The sequence below is a fragment of the Pseudophryne corroboree genome, chromosome 11, assembly GCF_028390025.1.
Source record: "Pseudophryne corroboree isolate aPseCor3 chromosome 11, aPseCor3.hap2, whole genome shotgun sequence".
Lineage (NCBI taxonomy): Eukaryota > Metazoa > Chordata > Amphibia > Anura > Myobatrachidae > Pseudophryne > Pseudophryne corroboree.
In genome coordinates this window covers 41287703-41313737 of record NC_086454.1, presented here as the reverse complement: position 1 = coordinate 41313737, position 26035 = coordinate 41287703, and the positions used below count along the sequence as shown (strand labels likewise).

Here is a 26035-nt window from a genome sequence, read left to right as displayed (position 1 = left end):
CCTCCTACGCTTTTCCCTCTCTCCCTTTAACCTCTCCTCCTACGCTCTTCCCTCTCTCCCTTTAATCTCTCCTCCTACGCTCTTCCCTCTCCTCCTTTAACCTCTCTTCCCGCTCTCCCTTTAACCTCTACTCCTACGCTCTTCCCTCTCTCTGTAACCTCCTCCTACGCTCTTCCTTTTCTCCCTGTAACCTCCTCCTACGCTTTTCCCTCTCTTTCCTTTTACCCTCCTCCTATGCTCTTCCCTCTCTCCCTTTTACCCTCCTCCTACGCTCTTCCCTCTCTCCCTTTTACCCTCCTCCTACGCTCTTCCCTCTCTCCCTTTTACCCTCCTCCTACGCTCTTCCCTCTCTCCCTTTTACCCTCCTCCTACGCTCTTCCCTCTCTCCCTGTTACCTCCTTCTACGCTCTTCCCTCTCTGTTTATGCTCATCCTATGGAACCACAAGACATACGCTACGCATTTAGTTTGTTTTGTGCTGAAAATTTTATTAAATGCTTATGTGGTTAAAGTGTAAGTCAACTGCAATTATTGTCTATTCAATTATTGCCACATAATACAATGATTTTGTTGGTGCAATAGATTTTTCCCCGTAGTTGTCTCAGCACTGATAATGTTGTTACATGACATTTATGTGCAGATTGGACATGAGCAATGGACAGTACCTTGTACAATCACCTGGAGAAGATGCCACCTGCCAGTGATCCACTGAATAGGGCCCAGCTGTCACTGCCAGCATTCTGTGTGGATCAGTCAATGATGTTTCATCTCCCCTCGGAGATATCTACATTCCCCCGCTGTCAGGACATGACCCTTGTCTCATATGTGGACCCTCCTGGGTTAGACTATTACTACAGCAACATCTACAGCCTTCCATCTTCGGCTAACTGCCAGAAATATGGGAACTGTGAAGGTTATTACGAACCGTCATACATCCGTAAGAGGAATGAAAGAGAGAGACAGCGAGTGAAGTGCGTGAATGAAGGCTACGCCAAGCTCCGGAGGCACCTTCCGCAGGAATATATTGAGAGACGGCTCAGCAAGGTGCAAACCCTCCGAGCTGCAATCAGGTATATCTGTCATCTGCAGGAAGCCCTCCAGTGGGAGGAGTCCAAGGGTTCTAGAGTCACCGTACAACAACATGGCCGAGTGACAAAGCCTGACAACTGCCAGAGATATCACTTCGTGACCTCCTGAAAAGGCCATCGCAGGGTAAAGTCAAGCTGATCTAGTTTCTGCATACAGCGATCATTCTAGAATTATACAGATGACTCTATCAACTTCCCCCAAAAAATTATATATATATATATATATATATATATATATATATATATATATATATATATATATAGCCATCAGGTTACAGATGCTTTACGGATGAAATGCGACTCTTATCTTATGCATGCTGTGTGTAATACATATGCTCTTTTGTCTAACCCTGTAACCTTATGTTTCTCTGACGTCCTAGTGGATGCTGGGAACTCCGAAAGGACCATGGGGAATAGCGGCTCCGCAGGAGACTGGGCACAACTAAAGAAAGCTTTTAGGTCACCTGGTGTGCACTGGCTCCTCCCACTATGACCCTCCTCCAAGCCTCAGTTAGATTTTGTGCCCGGCCGAGGTTGGATGCACACTAGGGGCTCTCCTGAGCTTCTAAAAAGAAAGTATATAATTAGGTTTTTTATTTTACAGTGAGACCTGCTGGCAACATGCTCACTGCAGCGAGGGACTAAGGGGAGAAGAAGCGAACCTACCTGCTTGCAGCTAGCTTGGGCTTCTTAGGCTACTGGACACCATTAGCTCCAGAGGGATCGACCGCATGGAACTGGCCTTGGTGTTCGGTCCCGGAGCCGCGCCGCCGTCCCCCTTACAGAGCCAGAAGCAAGAAGAGGTCCGGAAAATCGGCGGCAGAAGACATCAGTCTTCACCAAGGTAGCGCACAGCACTGCAGCTGTGCGCCATTGCTCCTCATACACACTTCACACTCCGGTCACTGAGGGTGCAGGGCGCTAGGGGGGGCGCCCTGAGCAGCAATAAAAACACCTTGGCTGGCAAAAATACCACAATATATAGCCCCAGAGGCTATATATGTGATAATTACCCCTGCCAGAATCCATAAAAAAGCGGGAGAAAAGTCCGCGAAAAAGGGGCGGAGCTATCTCCTTCAGCACACTGGCGCCATTTCTCCCTCACAGCTCCGCTGGAAGGAAGCTCCCTGGCTCTCCCCTGCAGTCTACACTACAGAAAAGGGTAAAATAGAGAGGGGGGGCACTAAATTTAGGCGCAGTATATATAACAGCAGCTATAGGGGACATAATTCAGTTAGTCCCTGCATTATATAGCGCTCTGGTGTGTGCTGGCATACTCTCACTCTGTCTCCCCAAAGGGCTTTTGTGGGTCCTGTCCTCTGTTAGAGCATTCCCTGTGTGTGTGCGGTGTGTCGGTACGGCTGTGTCGACATGTTTGATGAGGATAATGATGTGGAGGCGGAGCAGATGCCTATAGAAGGGATGTCACCCCCTGCGGGGCAGACACCTGAGTGGATGGACTTATGGAAGGAATTGCGTGCACGTGTCGACTCCTTACACAAAAAATTTGACGACATGCCAAATGCGGGACAGCCGGCTTCTCAGCTCGTGCCTGTCCAGGCGTCTCAAAGGCCATCGGGGGCTCTAAAACGCCCGCTACCTCAGATGGCAGACGCGGATGTCGACACGGATACTGACACCAGTGTCGTCGACGATGAGTCTAGTCTAATGTCCACTAAGGCCATTCGTTGCATGATTGAAGCAATGAAAGAGGTGTTACAAATTTCTGATATAAACCCAGGTACCACTAAAAAGGGTATTATGTTTGGGGAGAAAAAACTACCCGTAGTTTTTCCCCCATCAGAAGAATTAAATGAAGTGTGTGAAGAAGCGTGGGCTTTCCCTGATAAAAGATTGGTAATCTCTAAGAAGTTACTAATGGCGTTCCCTTTCCCGCCAGAGGATAGGTCACATTGGAAAACACCCCCTAGGGTGGATAAAGCGCTCACACGTTTGTCTAAAAAGGTGGCACTACCGTCTCCGGATACGGCCGCCCTCAAGGAACCTGCTGATAGAAAGCAGGAGGCGATCCTGAAGTCTGTATATACACACTCAGGCATTATACTTAGACCAGCTATTGCGTCAGCATGGATGTGCAGTGCTGCCGCTGCGTGGTCAGATTCCCTGTCAGAAAATATTGATACCCTAGACAGGGACACTATTCTGCTAACCATAGAGCATATAAAAGACTCAGTCTTATACATGAGAGATGCACAGAGGGAGATCTGCCGGCTGGCATCTAAAATAAGTGCATTGTCCATTTCTGCTAGGAGAGGCTTATGGACTCGCCAGTGGACAGGGGATGCAGATTCAAAAAGGCACATGGAAGTTTTGCCTTATAAGGGTGAGGAGTTATTTGGGGATGGTCTCTCGGACCTAGTTTCCACAGCAACTGCTGGGAAGTCAGCATTTTTACCCCATGTTCCCTCACAGCCTAAAAAGGCGCCGTTTTATCAGGTACAGTCCTTTCGGACTCAGAAAAACAGGCGTGGAAAAGGCGGGTCCTTTCTGTCCAGAGGCAGAGGTAGGGGAAAAAGGCTGCAACAAACAGCAGGTTCCCAGGAGCAAAAGTCTCCCCCGCTTCTTCCAAGTCCGCCGCATGACGGTGGGGCTCCACAGGCGGAGCCAGGTACGGTGGGGGGCCGCCTCAAAAATTTCAGCGATCAGTGGGCTCGCTCACAGGTGGATCCCTGGATCCTGCAAATAGTATCTCAAGGGTACAAACTGGAATTCGAGGCGTCTCCACCCCACCGGTTCCTAAAATCTGCCTTGCCGATTACTCCTTCAGACAGGGAGGCTGTGCTAGCGGCAATTCACAAGCTATATTCCCAGCAGGTGATAATCAAGGTGCCCCTACTTCAACAAGGACGGGGTTACTATTCCACACTGTTTGTGGTACCGAAACCGGACGGTTCGGTGAGACCCATTTTAAATTTGAAATCCTTGAACACATACATAAAAAAATTCAAGTTCAAGATGGAATCGCTCAGGGCGGTTATTGCAAGCCTGGACGAGGGGGATTACATGGTATCCCTGGACATCAAGGATGCTTACCTGCATGTCCCCATTTACTATCCTCACCAGGAGTACCTCAGATTTGTGGTACAGGATTGCCATTACCAATTCCAGACGCTGCCGTTTGGACTCTCCAAGGCACCGAGGGTGTTTACCAAGGTAATGGCGGAAATGATGATACTCCTTCGAAGAAGGGGAGTTTTAATTATCCCGTACTTGGACGATCTCCTAATAAAGGCGAGGTCCAAGGAGCAGTTGTTGGTGGGAGTAGCACTATCTCAGGAGGTGCTACACCAGCACGGTTGGATTCTGAATATTCCAAAATCTCAGCTGGTTCCGACGACACGTCTACTGTTCCTGGGTATGATTCTGGATACAGTCCAGAAAAAAGTGTTTCTCCCGGAGGAGAAAGCCAAGGAGCTGTCATCTCTAGTCAGAGACCTCCTGAAACCAAAACAGGTATCGGTGCATCACTGCAAGCGGGTCCTGGGAAAGATGGTGGCTTCTTACGAAGCAATTCCTTTCGGCAGGTTCCATGCCAGAATTTTTCAGTGGGACCTGTTGGACCAATGGTCCGGATCGCATCTTCAGATGCATCGCCTAATAACCCTGTCTCCAAGAACCAGGGTGTCTCTGCTGTGGTGGCTGCAGAGTGCTCATCTTCTAGAGGGCCGCAGATTCGGCATACAGGACTGGGTCCTGGTGACCACGGATGCCAGCCTTCGAGGCTGGGGGGCAGTCACACAGGGAAGAAACTTCCAAGGACTATGGTCGAGTCAGGAGACTTCCCTACACATAAATATTCTGGAACTAAGGGCCATTTACAATGCCCTAAGTCAGGCAAAATCCCTGCTTCTACACCAGCCGGTACTGATCCAGTCAGACAACGTCACGGCAGTCGCCCATGTAAATCGACAGGGCGGCACAAGAAGCAGGATGGCAATGGCAGAAGCCACAAGGATTCTCCGATGGGCGGAAAATCACGTACTAGCACTGTCAGCAGTGTTTATTCCGGGAGTGGACAACTGGGAAGCAGACTTTCTCAGCAGGCACGACCTCCACCCGGGAGAGTGGGGACTTCATCCAGAAGTCTTCACGCTGATTGTAAATCGATGGGAACGGCCACAGGTGGACATGATGGCGTCCCGCCTAAAAAAAAAAAAAAAAAACTAGAGAGATATTGCGCCAGGTCAAGGGACCCTCAGGCAATAGCTGTGGACGCTCTAGTGACACCGTGGGTGTACCAGTCAGTTTATGTGTTCCCTCCTCTGCCTCTCATACCAAGGGTACTGAGAATAATAAGAAAACGAGGAGTAAGAACAATACTCGTGGTTCCGGATTGGCCAAGACGAGCGTGGTACCCGGAACTTCAAGAGATGATCTCAGAGGACCCATGGCCTCTGCCGCTCAGACAGGACCTGCTGCAGCAGGGGCCCTGTCTGTTCCAAGACTTACCGCGGCTGTGTTTGACGGCATGGCGGTTGAACGCCGGATCCTGAAGGAAAAGGCCATTCCGGAGGAAGTCATTCCTACGCTGATTAAAGCCAGGAATGATGTAACTGCAAAGCATTATCACCGCATATGGCGGAAATATGTTGCTTGGTGTGAGGCCAAAAAGGCCCCAACAGAGGAATTTCAACTAGGTCGATTTCTGCATTTCCTACAAGCAGGAGTGACTATGGGCCTGAAATTAGGCTCCATTAAGGTACAGATCTCGGCTCTGTCGATTTTCTTCCAGAAAGAACTAGCTTCACTACCTGAAGTTCAGACGTTTGTGAAAGGAGTGCTGCATATTCAGCCCCCGTTTGTGCCTCCAGTGGCACCTTGGGATCTCAACGTGGTGTTGAGTTTCTTAAAATCACATTGGTTTGAGCCACTTAAAACCGTGGATCTAAAATATCTCACGTGGAAAGTGGTCATGTTATTGGCCTTGGCTTCAGCCAGGCGTGTGTCAGAATTGGCAGCTTTGTCATGTAAAAGCCCTTATCTGATTTTCCATATGGATAGGGCGGAATTGAGGACTCGTCCCCAGTTTCTCCCTAAGGTGGTATCAGCTTTTCACTTGAACCAACCTATTGTGGTGCCTGCGGCTACTAGGGACTTGGAGGATTCCAAGTTACTGGACGTAGTCAGGGCCTTGAAAATTTATGTTTCCAGGACGGCTAGAGTCAGGAAAACTGACTCGCTATTTATCCTGTATGCACCCAACAAACTGGGTGCTCCTGCTTCTAAGCAGACTATTGCTCGCTGGATTTGTAGCACAATTCAGCTGGCGCATTCTGCGGCTGGACTGCCGCATCCTAAATCAGTAAAAGCCCATTCCACAAGGAAGGTGGGCTCATCTTGGGCGGCTGCCCGAGGGGTCTCGGCTTTACAACTTTGCCGAGCTGCTACTTGGTCAGGGGCAAACACGTTTGCAAAATTCTACAAATTTGATACCCTGGCTGAGGAGGACCTTGAGTTCTCTCATTCGGTGCTGCAGAGTCATCCGCACTCTCCCGCCCGTTTGGGAGCTTTGGTATAATCCCCATGGTCCTTTCGGAGTTCCCAGCATCCACTAGGACGTCAGAGAAAATAAGATTTTACTCACCGGTAAATCTATTTCTCGTAGTCCGTAGTGGATGCTGGGCGCCCATCCCAAGTGCGGATTGTCTGCAATACTTGTACATAGTTATTGTTAACTAAAGGGTTATTGTTGAGCCATCTGTTGAGAGGCTCAGTTGTTTTCATACTGTTAAACTGGGTATAGTATCACGAGTTATACGGTGTGATTGGTGTGGCTGGTAGGAGTCTTACCCGGGATTCAAAATCCTTCCTTATTATGTCAGCTCGTCCGGGCACAGTGTCCTAACTGAGGCTTGGAGGAGGGTCATAGTGGGAGGAGCCAGTGCACACCAGGTGACCTAAAAGCTTTCTTTAGTTGTGCCCAGTCTCCTGCGGAGCCGCTATTCCCCATGGTCCTTTCGGAGTTCCCAGCATCCACTACGGACTACGAGAAATAGATTTACCGGTGAGTAAAATCTTATTTTTTCTCTTACATCCTAGAGGATGCTGGGGACTCCGTAAGGACCATGGGGTATAGACGGGCTCCGCAGGAGACATGGGCACTTTAAGACTTTAAATGGGCGTGAACTGGCTCCTCCCTCTATGCCCCTCCTCCAGACTCCAGATAGATCCTGTGCCCAGAGGAGACTGGTCACACGCTAGGGGAGCTCTACTGAGTTTCTCTAGCAAATAGACTTTGTTAGGTTTTTTATTTTCAGGGAGCACTGCTGGCAACAGGCTCTCTGCTTCGTGGGACTGAGGGGAGAGAAGCAGACCCACTTTCCTAGACTGATGGGCTCTGCTTCTTAGGCTACTGGACACCATTAGCTCCAGGGGGTCTGAACACTGGTGTCGTCTAGCTGTTCGTTCCGCGCCGCCGTCCTCCTCACAGAGCCGGAAGATAGAAGCCTTCAGAGGCGGCAGAAGACGTCAGATCTTCGTGAGGTACCGCGCAGCGGTCGCGCTGCGCGCCATTGCTCCCACACACATACAAGGCACTACAAGGGTGCAGGGCGCAGGGGGGGGCGCATGGGCAGCAAAATTTACCTCAGATACTAGACTGGCATAGTATATACACTGCATAGGCAGGGTATACAAACCCCCGCCAATATAAATAATAGCGGGACCGAAGCCCGCCATCAAGGGGGCGGGGCTTCTTCCCTCAGCTCTAACCAGCGCCATTTTCTCCACAGCTTGCTGCAGAGACGCTGCTCCCGGACCCTGCCCCGCTATACACAAGTAACAGGGTGCAAAACGAGGGGGGGCACAATAATTTGGTGCTGATTTGATATATATGTATATATAAAAGCGCTTACAGGTCTGAGGTATTGTTAATATTTCAGACTGTGGCGGCGCTGGGTGTGAGCTGGCAAATTCCCTCTCTGTCTCTCCAAAGGACTTCATTGTGGGTCTGTCCCCTATAATTCAGTGTGTTTGGGGGTGTGTCGACATGTCTGAGGCGGAAGGCTCGTCGAGGGAGGAAGCGGAGCAGAATGTGGTAATGACTCCGTTGGCACCGCCGACTGCTGATTGGGTAGACATGTGGAATGTTTTGAATGCAAGTGTGGCTTTATTACATAAAAGGTTGGACAAATCTGAGTCTCAGAACCAAGCATGGAGTCAATCCATGGATATTACTTTGTCACAGAACCCATTAGGGTCCCAGAAACGTCCCTTTACCCAGATAGCAGACACTGATACCGACACGGATTCTGACTCCAGTGTTGACTATGATGATGCGTGGTTACACCCAAGGGTGGCCAAGAGTATTCAGTACATGATTATAGCAATAAAAGATGTATTACATGTCACAGAGGACCCCTCTGTCCCTGACACAAGAATCTGTATGTTTAAGGAGAAGAAACGTGAGGTAACGTTTTCCCCATCTCATGAACTGAACGCTCTATTTGAAAAGGCTTGGGAAACTGAAGACAAGAGGCTGCAGATTCCCAAGAGAATTATTATGGCATATCCTTTCCCCTCACAGGACAGGTTACGGTGGGAATCATCACCCACGGTGGATAAAGCCTTGACGCGGTTATCCAAAAAAGTGGCCCTACCGTCCCCGGACACGGTGACCCTAAAGGATCCTGCGGACCGCAAGCAGGAAACCACTTTAAAATCAATTTATGCGACTACGGGAGCCCTGCTCAGACCGGCGGTTGCGTCAGCATGGGTGAGTAGCGCAATTGCAGGTTGGGCAGATAACTTGTCATCTGACATGGACACCCTCGACAGGGATACTGTTCTGTTAACTTTGGGTCACATCAAGGACGCAGCGTTATACCTAAGGGAGGCTGCGAGAGATATTGGCCTCTTGGGATCAAGGGCCAATGTCATGGCAATTTCAGCTAGGCGGTCGCTGTGGACCCGTCAATGGTCTGGTGATGCTGACTCCAAGAGACTTATGGAGGCTTTGCCTTACAAGGGTGAAGTTTTGTTTGGGGATGGCCTCGCGGATCTGGTTTCCACAGCTACCGCGGGTAAGTCTTCTTTTTTGCCTTTTGTTCCCCCACAGCAAAAGAAAACGCCTCAATACCAGATGCAGTCCTTTCGGTCTCATAAATTCAGAAAGGGGCGTGGATCATCTTTCCTCGCCAGAGGTAGAGGAAGAGGGAAAAGAACACCAGCTGCGGCTAGTTCCCAGGAGCAAAGTCCTCTCCGGCTTCTGCCAAATCCACTGCATGACGCTAGGGCTCCCCTGCGGGAGTCCGCACCGGTAGGGGCACGTCTTCAGCCAGGTCTGGGTTCAGTCGGACCTGGATCCTTGGGTGCTAGGAATTGTGACCCAAGGGTACAAACTGGAGTTCGAAGACGTGCCTCCACACCGATTTTTCAAATCGGCCTTACAGCTTTTCTCCCAGAGAGAACAATAGTTTCAGCGGCAATACAAAAGCTGTGTCAACAGCAAGTGATTATCAGGGTTCCCCTGTTACAACAGGGAAAGGGTTTTTATTCAACTCTATTCGTGGTTCCGAAGCCAGAAGGCTCGGTCAGACCGATTCTGAACCTAAAATCCCTAAACCTGTATTTGAAGAGATTCAAATTCAAGATGGAATCTCTCCGAGCAATGATTTCCAGTCTGGACGGGGGTGATTTTAGGGTGTCACTAGACATAAAGGATGCATACTTTCATGTCCCCATATACCCTCTTCATCAGGCATTCCTGAGATTCACTGTGCAGGATTGTCATTACCAATTTCAGATGTTGCCGTTTGTGCTTTCCACGACCCCGAGGATTTTCACCAAGGTAATGGCAGAAATGATGGTGCTCCTGCGGAAGCAGGTTGTCACAATTATCCCGTACTTGGACGATCTGATAAAAGCGAGATCAAGAGAACAATTACTGAAAAGCGTGGAACTCTCTCTGAGGGTGCTACAACAACACGCCTGGCTTCTAAATTTGCCAAAGTCGCAGTTGGTTCCGACAACTCAGCTGTCGTTTTTGGGCATGATTCTGGATACGGAAAGACAGAGGGTTTTTCTTCCAGTGGAAAAAGCTCAGGAAATCCAGAACATGGTCAAGGATCTGCTGAAACCAAGAAGAGTGTCGATTCATCAATGCACTCGAGTGTTGGGAAAGATGGTGGCGGCCTACGAGGCCATTCCGTTTGGCAGGTTCCATGCAAGAACTTTTCAGTGGGACCTACTGAACAAGTGGTCAGGGACCCATCTCCAAATGCATCGGATGATAAGCCTGTCCCCCAGGGCCAGGATCTCTCTCCTGTGGTGGCTCCAGAGTGCTCACCTTCTAGAGGGTCACAGATTCGGAATTCAGGATTGGGTTCTCGTGACCACGGACGCGAGCCTCCGAGGATGGAGACCGGTCACACAGGGAAAAATCTTTCAGGGAATATGGTCAAGCCAGAAGGCTTGTCTGCACATAAATGTGCTGGAATTAAGGGCCGTATACAACGGCCTGAGACAGGCGGAGCATCTTCTTCACAACCTACCCGTTCTGATCCAGTCAGACAACATCACAGCCGCGGTGCATGTAAACCGACAGGGCGGAACAAGGAGCAGAGCAGCAATGGCGGAAGCCACCAGGATTCTTCGCTGGGCGGAAAATCATGTGAGCGTTCTGTCAGCAGTATTCATTCCAGGAGTGGACAACTGGGAAGCAGACTTCCTCAGCAGGCACGATCTCCATCCAGGAGAGTGGGGACTTCATCAAGAGGTCTTTGCATAAGTGACAAGTTGCTGGGGACTCCCTCAAATAGACATGATGGCATCACGCCTCAACAAGAAGCTTCGGACATATTGTTCCAGGTCGAGGGACCCTCAGGCGATAGCAGTGGACGCGCTAGTAACACCATGGGTGTATCAGGCGGTCTATGTGTTCCCTCCGCTTCCACTCATCTCAAAAATATTGAGAATCATAAGAAGAACAAAGGTTCAGACGATACTCATTGTTCCAGATTGGCCTCGAAGGCCCTGGTATCCAGATCTTCAGGAAATGCTCACGGAAGATCCTTGGCCTCTTCCTCTCAGAGAGGACCTGTTACAACAGGGGCCGTGTGTGTTCCAGGACTTACCGCGATTACGTTTGACGGCATGGCGGTTGAACACCAGATCCTAGCTAGGAAAGGTATTCCAGGGGAAGTCATCCATACTCTACTTAAAGCTAGGAAGGAGGTAACGGCGAAGCACTATCACCGTATCTGGAGGAAGTATATGTCTTGGTGTGAATCCAAGAATGCTCCTACGGAGGATTTCCAGCTGGGTCGTTTTCTCAATTTTCTACAGACAGGAGTGGATATGGGCCTAAAGTTAGGCTCCATTAAGGTGCAGATTTCGGCCTTATCAATATTCTTTCAGAAGGAATTGGCCTCTCTTCCAGAAGTGCAGACTTTTGTGAAGTGAGTACTGCACATCCAACCTCCTTTTGTGCCCCCAGTGGCACCGTGGGACCTTAACGTGGTGTTACGGTTCCTTAAATCACATTGGTTTGAACCTCTTCAAACTGTTGATTTGAAAATTCTCACTTGGAAAGTGGTCATGTTATTGGCCTTGGCATCTGCAAGGCGAGTGTCCGAATTGGCGGCCTTGTCTCACAAGAGCCCCTATCTGATTTTCCATGAATATAGAGCGGAATTGAGAACTCGTCCTCAATTTCTACCCAAGGTGGTTTCGTCGTTTCACATGAACCAACCTATTGTGGTGCCTGTGGCTATGGAGGTCTTGGAGGATTCCAAGTCCCTTGATGTGGTCAGGGCTTTAAAGATCTATATAGCCAGAACGGCTCGTATTAGGAAAACAGAGGCACTGTTTATCCTATATGTGGCCAACAAGATTGGTGCGCCTGCTTCCAAGCAGACTATTGCACGCTGGATCTGTAACACGATTCAGCAGGCTCATTCTACGGCTGGATTGCCGTTACCAAAATCGGTAAAGGCCCATTCCACTAGGAAGGTGGGTTCTTCTTGGGCGGCTGCCCGAGGGGTCTCGGCGTTACAGCTTTGCCGTGCAGCTACTTGGTCGGGTTCAAACACTTTTGCAAAATTCTATAAGTTTGATACCCTGGCTGATGAGGACCTCATTTTTGCTCAATCGGTGCTGCAGAGTCATCCGCACTCTCCCGCCCGGTCTGGAGCTTTGGTATAAACCCCATGGTCCTTATGGAGTCCCCAGCATCCTCTAGGACGTAAGAGAAAATAAGATTTTAAACCTACCGGTAAATCTTTTTCTCCTAGTCCGTAGAGGATGCTGGGCGCCCGTCCCCGTGCGGACAGAAATCTGCAATAACTGTACATAGTTATTGATATGGTTACACAAGGGTTGTGTTACAGTTGAGATCAGGCTGTTGCTGATTTTTGTTGTTCATACTGTTAACTGGTTTACTTATATACCATGTTGTACGGTGTGTTTGTGGTGTGAGCTGGTATGTGTCTCACCCTTAATTAACAAAATCCTTTTCCTCGTAATGTCCGTCTCCTCTGGGCACAGTTCCTATAACTGGAGTCTGGAGGAGGGGCATAGAGGGAGGAGCCGGTTCACGCCCATTTAAAGTCTTAAAGTGCCCATGTCTCCTGCGGAGCCCGTCTATACCCCATGGTCCTTACGGAGTCCCCAGCATTCTCTACAGACTAGGAGAAAAAGATTTACCGGTAGGTTTAAAATCTTATTCCCCCCCCCATGAAATTTGCCTAATGAAAGCATAGCATGTGTTTTAAGTAAGTCATCCATACACACTACACCATAGGTTCTTAAACTCGGTCCTCAGGACCCCACACAGTGCATGTTTTGCAGGTCTCCTCACAGAATCGCAAGTGAAATAATTAGCTCTACCTGTGGACCTTTTAAAATGTGTCAGTGAGTAATTAATACACCTGTGCACCTACTGGGTTACCTGCAAAACATGCACTGTGTGGGGTCCTGAGGACCGAGTTTGAGAACCTATGCACTACACCAAAGGTTCTCAAACGCGGTCCTCAAGGCACCCCAACGGTCCAGGTTTTAATTATATCCATGCTTGGCTACAGGTGACTTAATTAGTATCTCAGTCAATCTGGTTTAACCATCTGCGCTGAGCCATGGATATAACAAGAAAAAAAGGCTGCGCTGAATGTCAGAAAGTATAATAAGAAGAGAGCCAACGTATAAATAGTAAAATAAGCAGATTTAATAAATAAAAACTGTAAGATAAGATAACATTAAAAACAATGAAGAATGAATGAATAATGCTCAGTCACTTGTCTTAAAGTGTCAACACAATTCAAGAGCTTATAACGTGCTGCAGCTGTAGTGTGAAAAGCTGAATCCATATTCTGTAGCTGGAAATAGATGCTGCTGATTAAGCACAATAATGAACAGAGGGTGCAATGATTAGGCTCCAATGGTAGATGGACTGTATGTGGCCAGTGAACATTCAGTAATTGATACCTCTCCGATGGGCTGGTCCGTTTACCGGGCGTCCCCGGTCGGGTGTCCTGCGTTGCCCACAAATGCTGTGCAGCGGAGAGGAGATGGAATGCTGTATGCTGTCGGCTGGCTTAGGCGGCGTGAATAACAGCGGCCGCTGGAAACGAAGATGCAGTCAGGAGCGTAAACGTCTAGAAATACTGAGCACTGCACCAGACGTGAGACACCTGAGCAAGGTGTGTAGAGAGGTGTGTCCTAACGCGTTTCGTCACGCTCCACGTGACGTTTTCAAATCACGTTAGGACACGCCTCTCTACACACCTCGCTCAGGTGTCTCACGTCTGGTGCAGTGCTCAGTATTTCTAGACGTTTACGCTCCTGACTGCATCTTCGTTTCCAGCGGCCGCTGTTATTCACGCCGCCTAAGCCAGCCGACAGCATACAGCATTCCATCTCCTCTCCGCTGCACAGCATTTGTGGGCAACGCAGGACACCCGACCGGGGACGCCCGGTAAACGGACCAGCCCATCGGAGAGGTATCAATTACTGAATGTTCACTGGCCACATACAGTCCATCTACCATTGGAGCCTAATCATTGCACCCTCTGTTCATTATTGTGCTTAATCAGCAGCATCTATTTCCAGCTACAGAATATGGATTCAGCTTTTCACACTACAGCTGCAGCACGTTATAAGCTCTTGAATTGTGTTGACACTTTAAGACAAGTGACTGAGCATTATTCATTCATTCTTCATTGTTTTTAATGTTATAATATCTTACAGTTTTTATTTATTAAATCTGTTTATTTTACTATTTATACGTTGGCTCTCTTCTCATTGTACTTTCTGACATTCAGCGCAGCCTTTTTTTCTTGTTATTTCTCTGCTGTACAATATCACACATAGTTGTTTGGCTAGCGCAGGATTTCAGAAATGTGCTTTTAATACACACTCAAATTATGGCCCTCATTCCGAGTTGTTCGCTCGTTCTTTTTCATCGCATCGCAGTGAAAATCCGCTTAGTACGCATGCGCAAAGTTCGCACTGCGACTGCGCCAAGTAACTTTACTATGAAGAAAGTATTTTTACTCACGGCTTTTTCTTCGCTCCGGCGATCGTAATGTGATTGACAGGAAATGGGTGTTACTGGGCGGAAACACGGCGTTTCAGGGGCGTGTGGCTGAAAACGCTACCGTTTCCGGAAAAAACGCAGGAGTGGCCGGAGAAACGGTGGGAGTGCCTGGGCGAACGCTGGGTGTGTTTGTGACGTCAACCAGGAACGACAAGCACTGAAATGATCGCACAGGCAGAGTAAGTCTGGAGCTACTCAGAAACTGCTAAGTAGTTAGTAATCGCAATATTGCGAATACATCGGTCGCAATTTTAAGAAGCTAAGATTCACTCCCAGTAGGCGGCGGCTTAGCGTGTGTAACTCTGCTAAATTCGCCTTGCGACCGATCAACTCGGAATGAGGGCCTATGTGATTATCCTCTGTTGAGGCGCTTTTTCAACAGTTAATGTCCTTTTGTTCTGAGCCATGGATATGCCTAAAACCTGGACCGTTGGGTGCCTTGAGGAACATGTCTGGGATTGGGAACCTCTGCATTACAAGATAGTTGGTTAAATAAGGTGTCCTGCAGTTATCCCTGTAATGAACGCAAGGGGGTATATTTACTAAGGTTCCGATTTTGACCGAGATGGTGTTTTTTCTTCAAAGTGTCATCTCGGGAATTAACTAAACTCAAATCACGGCAGTGATGAGGGCATTCGTATTTTTTTGGAAGTCCAAGAAAAAAAATACGAATGAATACACCATCGATCAAATACGCCTGTAATTTGGTAGAACTCGGTCATTTACTAAAAAGTGTAATTCACAAACACTGCCGACAATAGCCAAACACTGCTGTGAAAAAATACCAATCGTGAAAAAGTGCTAAAATAAAACAGACCTGCTTTTTTTTGCCGTGTTCTGATAGGCATGCACGGATCCATGAGATCCGTGCATGTTTATCAGTGGGAAGGGGTGGGAAAGTGTTAGATTTGCCCCCAAAAAATGCGTAGGGTCCCCCCTCCTAAGCAAAACCAGCCGGGCTCATTGAGCCGGTCCTGGTTGAAAAAATATGGGGGAAAAATTGACAGGGGTTCCCCCATATTTAATCAACCAGCACCGGGCTCTGCGCCTGGTCCTGGTTCCAAAAATACGGGGGACAAAATGCGTAGGGGTCCCCCGTATTTCTGAAACCAGCACCGGGCTCCACTAGCCAGATACATAATGCCACGGCCGGGGGACACTTTTATATTGGTCCCTGCGGCCCTGGCATTACATACCCAACTAGTCACCCCTGGCCAGGGTACCTTGGAGGAGTGGGGGCCCCTTCAATCAAGGGGTCCCCCCCCCTCCAGCCACCCAAGGGCCAGGGGTGAAGCCCGAGGCTGTCACCCCCATCCAAGGGCGGCGGATGGGGGGCTGATAGCCTTTTTGACAAAATTTGAATATTGTTTTTAGTAGCAGTACTACAAGTCCCAGCAAGCCTCCCCCGCCAGCTGGTACTTGGAGAACCACAAGTACCAGCATGCGGTTGAAAACCGGGCCCGCTGGTACCTGTAGTACTACTACTAAAAAAAATACCCCAATAAAAACGGAAGACACACACCTTGAAAGTAAAAGTTTAATTCATACATCCACACCTCCAAACATACATACTTACCTATGTTCACACGAGGGTCGGTCCTCTTCTCCATGTAGAATCCATGGTGTACCTGTTGGAAAAATTATACTCACATAATCCAGTGTAGATCGGTCCTCTTCTGTTCTATTTGTAATCCATGTACTTTGCAAAATGAAAAAACGGACACCCGACCACGCACTGAAAGGGGCCCCATGTTTTCACATGGGACCCCTTTCCCCGACTGCCAGGAACCCCCCCTGACTTCTGTCTAAGAGGGTTCCTTCAGCCAATCAGGGAGCGCCATGTCGTGGCACCCTCCTGATTGGCTGTGTGCTCCTGTAGTGTATGTCAGGCAGCACACGACAGTGATACAATGTAGCGCCTATGCGCTCCATTATAACCAATGGTGGGAACTTTGTGGTCAGCGGTGAGGTTACTTTCGGTCAACCGCTGACCACAAAGTTCCCACCATTGGTTACAATGGAGCGCATAGGCGCTACATTGTATCACTGCTGTGTGCTGCTTGATATACACTACAGGAGCACACAGCCAATCGGGAGGGTGCCACGACGTGGCGCTCCCTGATTGGCTGAAGGAACCCTCTTAGACAGAAGTCAGGGGGGGTTCCTGGCAGTCGGGGAAAGGGGTCCCATGTGAAAACATGGGGCCCCTTTCAGTGCGTGGTCGGGTGTCCGTTTTTTTTATTTTGCAAAGTACGTGGATTACAAATAGAACAGAAGAGGACCGATCTACACTGGATTATGTGAGTATAATTTTTCCAACAGGTACACCATGGATTCTACATGGAGAAGAGGACCGACCCTCGTGTGAACATAGGTAAGTATGTATGTTTGGAGGTGTGGATGTATGAATTAAACTTTTACTTTCAAAGGTGTGTGTCTTCTGTTTTTATTGGGGTATTTTTTTAGTAGTAGTACTACAGGTACCAGCGGGCCCGGTTTTCAACCGCATGCTGGTACTTGTGGTTCTCCAAGTATCAGCTTGCGGGGAGGCTTGCTGGGACTTGTAGTACTGCTACTAAAAACAATATTCAAATTTTGTCAAAAAGGCTATCAACCCCCCATCCGCCGCCCTTGGATGGGGGGGGGGACAGCCTCGGGCTTCACCCCTGGCCCTTGGGTGGCTGGATGGGGGGGGGGGCCTTGATTGAAGGGGCCCCCGCTCCTCCAGGGTACCCCAGCCAGGGGTGACTAGTTGGGTATGTAATGCCAGGGCCGCAGGGACCAAAATAAAAGTGTCCCCCGGCTGTGGCATTATGTATCTGGCTAGTGGAGCCCGGTGCTGGTTTCAGAAATACGGAGGACCCCTACGCTTTTTGTCCCCCGTATTTTTGGAACTAGGACCAGGCGCAGAGCCTGGTGCTGGTTGATTAAATATGGGGGAATCCCGGTCAATTTTTCCCCAAAATTTTTTCAACCAGGACCGGCTCAATGAGCTCGGGGCTGGTTTTGCTTAGGAGGGGGGACCCCACGCTTTAAAAAAAAAAAAATTTAACAATGTTTTATTTTTTACGAAAGGTGCACAATGAAGGCCAGCACGGATCTCACAGATCCGGCCGAGATTCATTGTGTTAAAGTCGGCAGTGTTTTACAATTCACTCCCGTAAAACACTGCCAAAAAATACGAATGACATCGACATCGGTAAATACGAAAATGCAGACTACGACAGCTTAGTAAATTAGTCGTAATAAATTCAAAAAGTTGCAATTTTACACTTTCGATGTCATTCGTGATTGAACTTTAACCTCATTCGTAAAAATACGAATTTTAGTAAATATACCCCAAGGTGTGTAGATTCTGCCACAAGCATTGGGATGTTTAGTACATGCCTGAATGTAGCTACCACTAATGCTATGAATTCTTGGAGCATTTGAAATAAGTTTTGTAACTACAGAGATCTAGGAGTCTGTGCAATCTCTCAAAAGGTTGGCAAGTATGCTGTATAGGCATGCCATATGTCGACATTTAAACCATGTCGGCATAGTGAAATTAAACATTCTGGTGTCAACATAATTACTGCCTATACAGTCATTACTGACTGCATACCACTATGGCCAATTTTGCCTTTTCTCCTCTTAAGGAAGCGTGATACATATCCCTCTTAGTACACATTGAGCCTTATTCAGGTTTGTTAGCAGTTGGGCAAAACCATGTGCACGACAGGTGGGGCAGATGTAATATGTGCAGAGAGAGTTAGATTTGGGTGGGGTGTGATCAAACTGAAATCTAAATTGCAGTGTAGAAATAAAGCAGCCAGCAGGGGCGGATCCAGAAGAAAATGATAGGGGGGGCACCATGGAAGGGGCAAGTACATTTGCGTGCGGCTTCGGTGCATGTGAGGTGGCGCTTCTTATACAATGCCCACAGTTGTAGCGCTCATTATGCAGTGTCCACTGTACTGGTAGTGCCCCTTATATAGACCCCATAGTAGTGGTGCCCCTTATGCAATGCCCGTATTGCCCCCAGTAGTAATGTTGCCTGTAGTAATGCCCCCAGTCATTTAGCGCCCTAGTAGTTATGCCTCCAGTGGTAATGCCCCTGCAGTTATGACCCCAGTAGTTTACCCCCGCCCCCTTTAGTTTAGCCTCCCAGTGGTAATGCCCCCAGTAGTTTGCCTGCTTGTAGTTTAGCCACCAGTAGTAATGCCCCCTGTAGTTTGCCCCATTGTAGTTTAGCCCCTGTAGTTATGCCCCCTTTGTAGTTTAGCCCCCAGTAGTTTGGCCCCTGTAGTTATCCCCCAGAAGTTTGGCCCCTGTAGTTATGCCCCCAGTAGTTTGCCCCCCCTGTAGCTTAGCCCCCAAGTAGTAATGCCCCTGTAGTTAAGCCGCCAGTAGTAATGCCCTCCTGTAGTATGCCCCCAGAAGTTAGCCCCTTTGTAGTTGGCCCCCAGTATTAATGTCCCCCAGTAGTTTGCCCCCAGTAGATGCCCCCCAGTAATAATGTCCTCCAGTAGTTTGCCCCCAGTAGTAATACCCCCTAGGAGTTTGCCCCCAATATATGACCCCCCAGTAGATGGCCCCCAGTAGATGCCCCCCAGTAATAATTCCCCCAGTAGATGGCCCCCAGTAAAAATGTCCCCCAGTAGTAATGCCCCCAATAGATGACCCCCCAGTAGTAATGCCCCCAGTAGATGCCCCACAGTAATAATGCCCCCAGTAGTTTGCCCCCAGTAGTAATGCCCTTTGTTGATGCCCCCCCAGTAGTAATGTCCCCCCATAGTTTGCCCCCAGTAGATGCCCCTGCTGCACTAAGGAAGAAAAAACCATCATACTTACCGAGCCCCGTTCCCGCTTCCAGACCGCTGCAGTCCTCCTCTCTTGGCGTACGCTCCTCAGCACTGTGAGAGAGACGTCATGACTGACGTCTCTCCCATAGCACACGCCGCACAGTGACAGCGCCGGAAGCAGGAGCTCAGTACTGAGCTCCTGCCTCCATCTGCCGCTGTGCAGGGAGATGGGCGCCCGCTGGTAACACAATCTCAGCGGGCGCCCGTCATCTCCCTGTGCGGCGCCGGGAGGGGACGGAGGCCACAAATGACAGGGGGGGCACGGGCCCGAGTGCCCCTTTCCCCCCCTGGATCCGCCACTGGCAGCCAGTATTTACCATGCACAGAAACAATGTAACCCACCCAAATCTAAATCTCTCTGCACATGTTACATCTGCCCCACCTGCAGTGCACATGGTTTTGCCCGATTGCTAACTTTTTTTGTTTGCTAACAAACCTGAATAATGGGTCTAACTCAGTAAGGATTGCAAATTCTTCTAATTAGCAGAATTTGCAATCCTTTGGATCGCATGCTGAAGGCCGTCCAGCATGCTGACCGGCACCTCCCCCAGTTTCACAAGCAGAAATTGCGAACGCATCACAATGTCTGCTTGTTAGCAGAAACTAAGGATGTCTCCTGCCGGATAATTCCGGTTGGATTGCACACTGCTATCCAACCTGAATAAGGCCCAATACCCATTATCCGTAGATTGCGAGAAGACCGTGGCCTGTCTGTGGGGTCACACATTAAATAATGTATAGGAGCCATAACAAATGAGTAGCAGATGATGACTAATTTTCCTCGAGCTTATATAAAACCCACTCAGTCCTACTGTCAGAAAATAAGGTGACATGTGACACGTGTGTGATATGTAACACGCGATGACTGTCACACAACACTCACCCTGGAGGAGACAGTATTGTGTCACCACATCTGCTTTACACAGTAACACATTCATGTTCTTTGTCCCCAGTATCATGTTTCCAGCAATCTGTACAAGACAACAATACAGCAACCTTGGCGCTGGAACGCTATTGACGACGTCCTCCATTATCAGAATACCACGTAAAGAGACACCGCACTTCACTCAGATTGATGTGTTTCATCATCAAGATTGCTCACATAACTGAGAGGACAAGAACGGTTCTTTACATTGGATTTGTCAGCAATGAAGTTTGCATTATGATACAACATAATGTGCATCTTGTGAGATATAATACATCAGAGGAGACACACCCTAAGGAACATGTATCAGTGTCTAAGTAATAATGGCATAAAACGGGAGTACTCCCATGTCTAACATGCTTTGCTCACAATCCACTACTTGGTAAAGGTGCAGGGGTATTATAACATGTTCAAAATACTTTACCACCTGTGGTGGCCGGTCCATAAAGGTCTACAGCAAATGATGTATCCGATAAGTGTAATAAAAATGACAGTGCACATATTGGTAAATAAGTATTTGGAATTTTTATGTACACATCAGTCTACAATTTATCAAATAACTATACAACTTACATGTCTGAATGTTATCATATAAAGGAGTGTGACACCCCTGTCTTCCAGTATTAGTGGGACAAGCGCCTCAAATCTCTTCTCTGTGCTGCTGGGGACCCTGCTTCTCCATTCCCCTCCTCACATCATGTCACTGCCCCTGTCACATGCAGCCCAGTCCTCATTGACACATCACTCATCTCCTGATATACTCTGTGCTGCTGGGGGACCCTGCTCCTCCCACTATATAACTCAGTCTGTGGCTTCCTGCTGCCCCCATTCTCCTCCTCACATCATGTCACTGCCCCTGTCACATGCAGCCCTGTCCTCACTGACACATCACTCATCTCCTGATATACTCTGTGCTGCTGGGGGACCCTGCTCCTCCCACTATATAACTCTCAGTCTGTGGCTTCCTGGTGCCTCCATTCTCCTCCTCACATCATGTCACTGCCCCTGTCACATGCAGCCCTGTCCTCACTGACACATCACTCATCTCCTGATATACTCTGTGCTGCTGGGGACACTGCTCCTCCCACTATATAACTCTCAGTCTGTGGCTTCCTGCTGCCTCTATTCCCCTCCTCACATCATGTTACTGCCCCTGTCACATGCAGCCCTGTCCTCACTAACCCATCACTTACCTCCTGATATACTCTGTGCTGCTGGGGTCCCTGCTCCTCCCACTATATAACTCTCAGTCAGTGGCTTCCTGCTGGCTCCATTCCCCTCCTCACATCATGTCACTGCCCCTGTCACATGCAGCCCTGTCCTCACTAACACATCACTCATCTCCTGATATACTCTGTGCTGCTGGGGACACTGCTCCTCCCACTATATAACTCTCAGTCTGTGGCTTCCTGCTGGCTCCATTCCCCTCCTCACATCATGTCACTGCCCCTGTCACATGCAGCCCTGTCCTCACTGACACATCACTCATCTCCTGATATACTCTGTGCTGCTGGGGACCATGCTCCTCTCACTACATAACTCTCAGTCTGTGACTTCCTGCTGCCTCCATTTCCCTCCTCACATCATGTCACTGCCCCTGTCACATGCAGCCCTGTCCTCACTGACACATCACTCACCTCCTGATATACTCTGTGCTGCTGGGTACTCTGCTCCTTCCACTATATAACTCTCAGTCAGTGGCTTCCTGCTGCCTCCATTCCGCTCCTCACATCATGTCACTGCCCCTGTCACATGCAGCCCTGTCCTCACTAACACATCACTCATCTCCTGATATACTCTGTGCTGCTGGGGACCCTGCTCCTACCACTTACTCTCAGTCTGTGACTTCCTGCTGCCTCCATTCCCCTCCTCTCATCATGTCACTGCCCCTGTCACATGCAGCCCTGTCCTCACTGACACATCAATCTCCTGATATACTCTGTGCTGCTGGGGACCCTGCTCCTCCCACTATATAACTCTCAGTCTGTGGCCTCCTGCTGCCTCTATTCCCCTCCTCACATCATGTCACTGCCCCTGTCACATGCAGCCCTGTCCTCACTGACACATCACTCATCTCCTGATATACTCTGTGCTGCTGGTGACCCTGCTCCTCCCACTATATAACTCTCAGTCTGTGGCTTCCTGCTGCCTCCATTCCCCTCCTCACATCATGTCACTGCCCCTGTCACATGCAGCCCTGTCCTCACTAACACATCACTCATCTCCTGATATACTCTGTGCTGCTGGGGACCCTGCTCCTACCACTTACTCTCAGTCTGTGACTTCCTGCTGCCTCCATTCCCCTCCTCTCATCATGTCACTGCCCCTGTCACATGCAGCCCTGTCCTCACTGACACATCAATCTCCTGATATACTCTGTGCTGCTGGGGACCCTGCTCCTCCCACTATATAACTCTCAGTCTGTGGCCTCCTGCTGCCTCTATTCCCCTCCTCACATCATGTCACTGCCCCTGTCACATGCAGCCCTGTCCTCACTGACACATCACTCATCTCCTGATATACTCTGTGCTGCTGGTGACCCTGCTCCTCCCACTATATAACTCTCAGTCTGTGGCTTCCTGCTGCCTCCATTCCCCTCCTCACATCATGTCACTGCCCCTGTCACATGCAGCCCTGTCCTCACTGACATATCACTCATCTCCTGATATACTCTGTGCTGCTGGGGACACTGCTCCTCCCATTATATAACTCTCAGTCTGTGACTTCCTGCTGCCTCCATTCCCCTCCTCACATCATGTCACTGCCCCTGTCACATGCAGCCCTGTCCTCACTGACACATCACTCATCTACTGGTATACTCTGTGCTGCTGGGGACACTGCTCCTCCCACTATATAACTCTCAGTCTGTGACTTCCTGCTGCCTCCATTCCCCTCCTCACATCATGTCACTGCCCCTGTCACATGCAGCCCTGTCCTCACTGACACATCACTCATCTCCTGATATACTCTGTGCTGCTGGGGACCCTGCTCCTTCCACTATATAACTCTCAGTCTGTGGCGTCCTGCTGCCTCCATTCCCCTCCTCACATCATGTCACTGCCCCTGTCGCATGCAGCCCTGTCCTCACTGACACATCACTCATCTCCTGATATACTCTGTGCTGCTGGGGACCCTGCTCCTCCCACTATATAACTCTCAGTCAGTGGCTTCCTGCTGGCTCCATTCCCCTCCTCACATCATGTCACTGCCCCTGTCACATGCAGCCCTGTCCTCACTGACACATCACTCATCTCCTGATATACTCTGTGCTGCTGGGGACCCTGCTCCTTCCACTATATAACTCTCAGTCTGTGGCGTCCTGCTGCCTCCATTCCCCTCCTCACATCATGTCACTGCCCCTGTCACATGCAGCCCTGTCCTCACTGACACATCACTCATCTCCTGATATACTCTGTGCTGCTGGGGACCCTGCTCCTCCCACTATACAACTCTCAGTCTGTGGCTTCCTGCTGCCTCCATTCCCCTCCTCACATCATGTCACTGCCCCTGTCACATGCAGCCCTGTCCTCACTGACACATCACTCATCTCCTGATATACTCTGTGCTGCTGGGGGAGCCTGCTCCTTCCACTATATAACTCTCAGTCAGTGGCTTCCTGCTGGCTCCATTCCCCTCCTCACATCATGTCACTGCCCCTGTCACATGCAGCCCTGTCCTCACTAACACATCACTCATCTCCTGATATACTCTGTGCTGCTGGGGACACTGCTCCTCCCACTATATAACTCTCAGTCTGTGGCTTCCTGCTGGCTCCATTCCCCTCCTCACATCATGTCACTGCCCCTGTCACATGCAGCCCTGTCCTCACTGACACATCACTCATCTCCTGATATACTCTGTGCTGCTGGGGACCATGCTCCTCTCACTACATAACTCTCAGTCTGTGACTTCCTGCTGCCTCCATTCCCCTCCTCACATCATGTCACTGCCCCTGTCACATGCAGCCCTGTCCTCACTGACACATCACTCACCTCCTGATATACTCTGTGTTGCTGGGTACTCTGCTCCTTCCACTATATAACTCTCAGTCAGTGGCTTCCTGCTGCCTCCATTCCGCTCCTCACATCATGTCACTGCCCCTGTCACATGCAGCCCTGTCCTCACTAACACATCACTCATCTCCTGATATACTCTGTGCTGCTGGGGACCCTGCTCCTACCACTATATAACTCTCAGTCTGTGACTTCCTGCTGCCTCCATTCCCCTCCTCTCATCATGTCACTGCCCCTGTCACATGCAGCCCTGTCCTCACTGACACATCAATCTCCTGATATACTCTGTGCTGCTGGGGACCCTGCTCCTCCCACTATATAACTCTCAGTCTGTGGCCTCCTGCTGCCTCCATTCCCCTCCTCACATCATGTCACTGCCCCTGTCACATGCAGCCCTGTCCTCACTGACACATCACTCATCTCCTGATATACTCTGTGCTGCTGGTGACCCTGCTCCTCCCACTATATAACTCTCAGTCAGTGGCTTCCTGCTGGCTCCATTCCCCTCCTCACATCATGTCACTGCCCCTGTCACATGCAGCCCTGTCCTCACTAACACATAAATCATCTCCTGATATACTCTGTGCTGCTGGGGACACTGCTCCTCGCACTATATAACTCTCAGTCTGTGGCTTCCTGCTGCCTCCATTCCCCTCCTCACATCATGTCACTGCCCCTGTCACATGCAGCCCTGTCCTCACTGACACATCACTCATCTCCTGATATACTCTGTGCTGCTGGGTACTCTGCTCCTTCCACTATATAACTCTCAGTCAGTGGCTTCCTGCTGCCTCCATTCCGCTCCTCACATCATGTCACTGCCCCTGTCACATGCAGCCCTGTCCTCACTAACACATCACTCATCTCCTGATATACTCTGTGCTGCTGGGGACCCTGCTCCTACCACTATATAACTCTCAGTCTGTGACTTCCTGCTGCCTCCATTCCCCTCCTCTCATCATGTCACTGCCCCTGTCACATGCAGCCCTGTCCTCACTGACACATCAATCTCCTGATATACTCTGTGCTGCTGGGGACCCTGCTCCTCCCACTATATAACTCTCAGTCTGTGGCCTCCTGCTGCCTCCATTCCCCTCCTCACATCATGTCACTGCCCCTGTCACATGCAGCCCTATCCTCACTGACACATCACTCATCTCCTGATATACTCTGTGCTGCTGGTGACCCTGCTCCTCCCACTATATAACTCTCAGTCTGTGGCTTCCTGCTGCCTCCATTCCCCTCCTCACATCATGTCACTGCCCCTGTCACATGCAGCCCTGTCCTCACTGACATATCACTCATCTCCTGATATACTCTGTGCTGCTGGGGACCCTGCTCCTCCCATTATATAACTCTCAGTCTGTGGCGTCCTGCTGCCTCCATTCCCCTCCTCACATCATGTCACTGCCGCTGTCACATGCAGCCCTGTCCTCACTGACACATCACTCATCTCCTGATATACTCTGTGCTGCTGGGGGAGCCTGCTCCTTCCACTATATAACTCTCAGTCTGTGGCTTCCTGCTGCCTGCATTCTCCTCCTCACATCATGTCACTGCCCCTGTCACATGCAGCCCTGTCCTCACTGACACATCACTCATCTCCTGATATAC

The 26035-nt window shown here is 49.6% G+C and overlaps 1 long non-coding RNA gene across 1 annotated transcript; it reads left to right on the top strand.

The window, feature by feature from the left end:
• Positions 1-979: 979 nt before the first annotated feature.
• LOC134969888 (uncharacterized) lies at positions 980-20921 on the top strand. The gene is made up of 2 exons (XR_010189548.1): positions 980-1069; positions 20437-20921. It is a non-coding gene; the product is annotated as an uncharacterized LOC134969888 (long non-coding RNA).
• The last annotated feature ends 5114 nt before the right edge of the window (positions 20922-26035 follow it).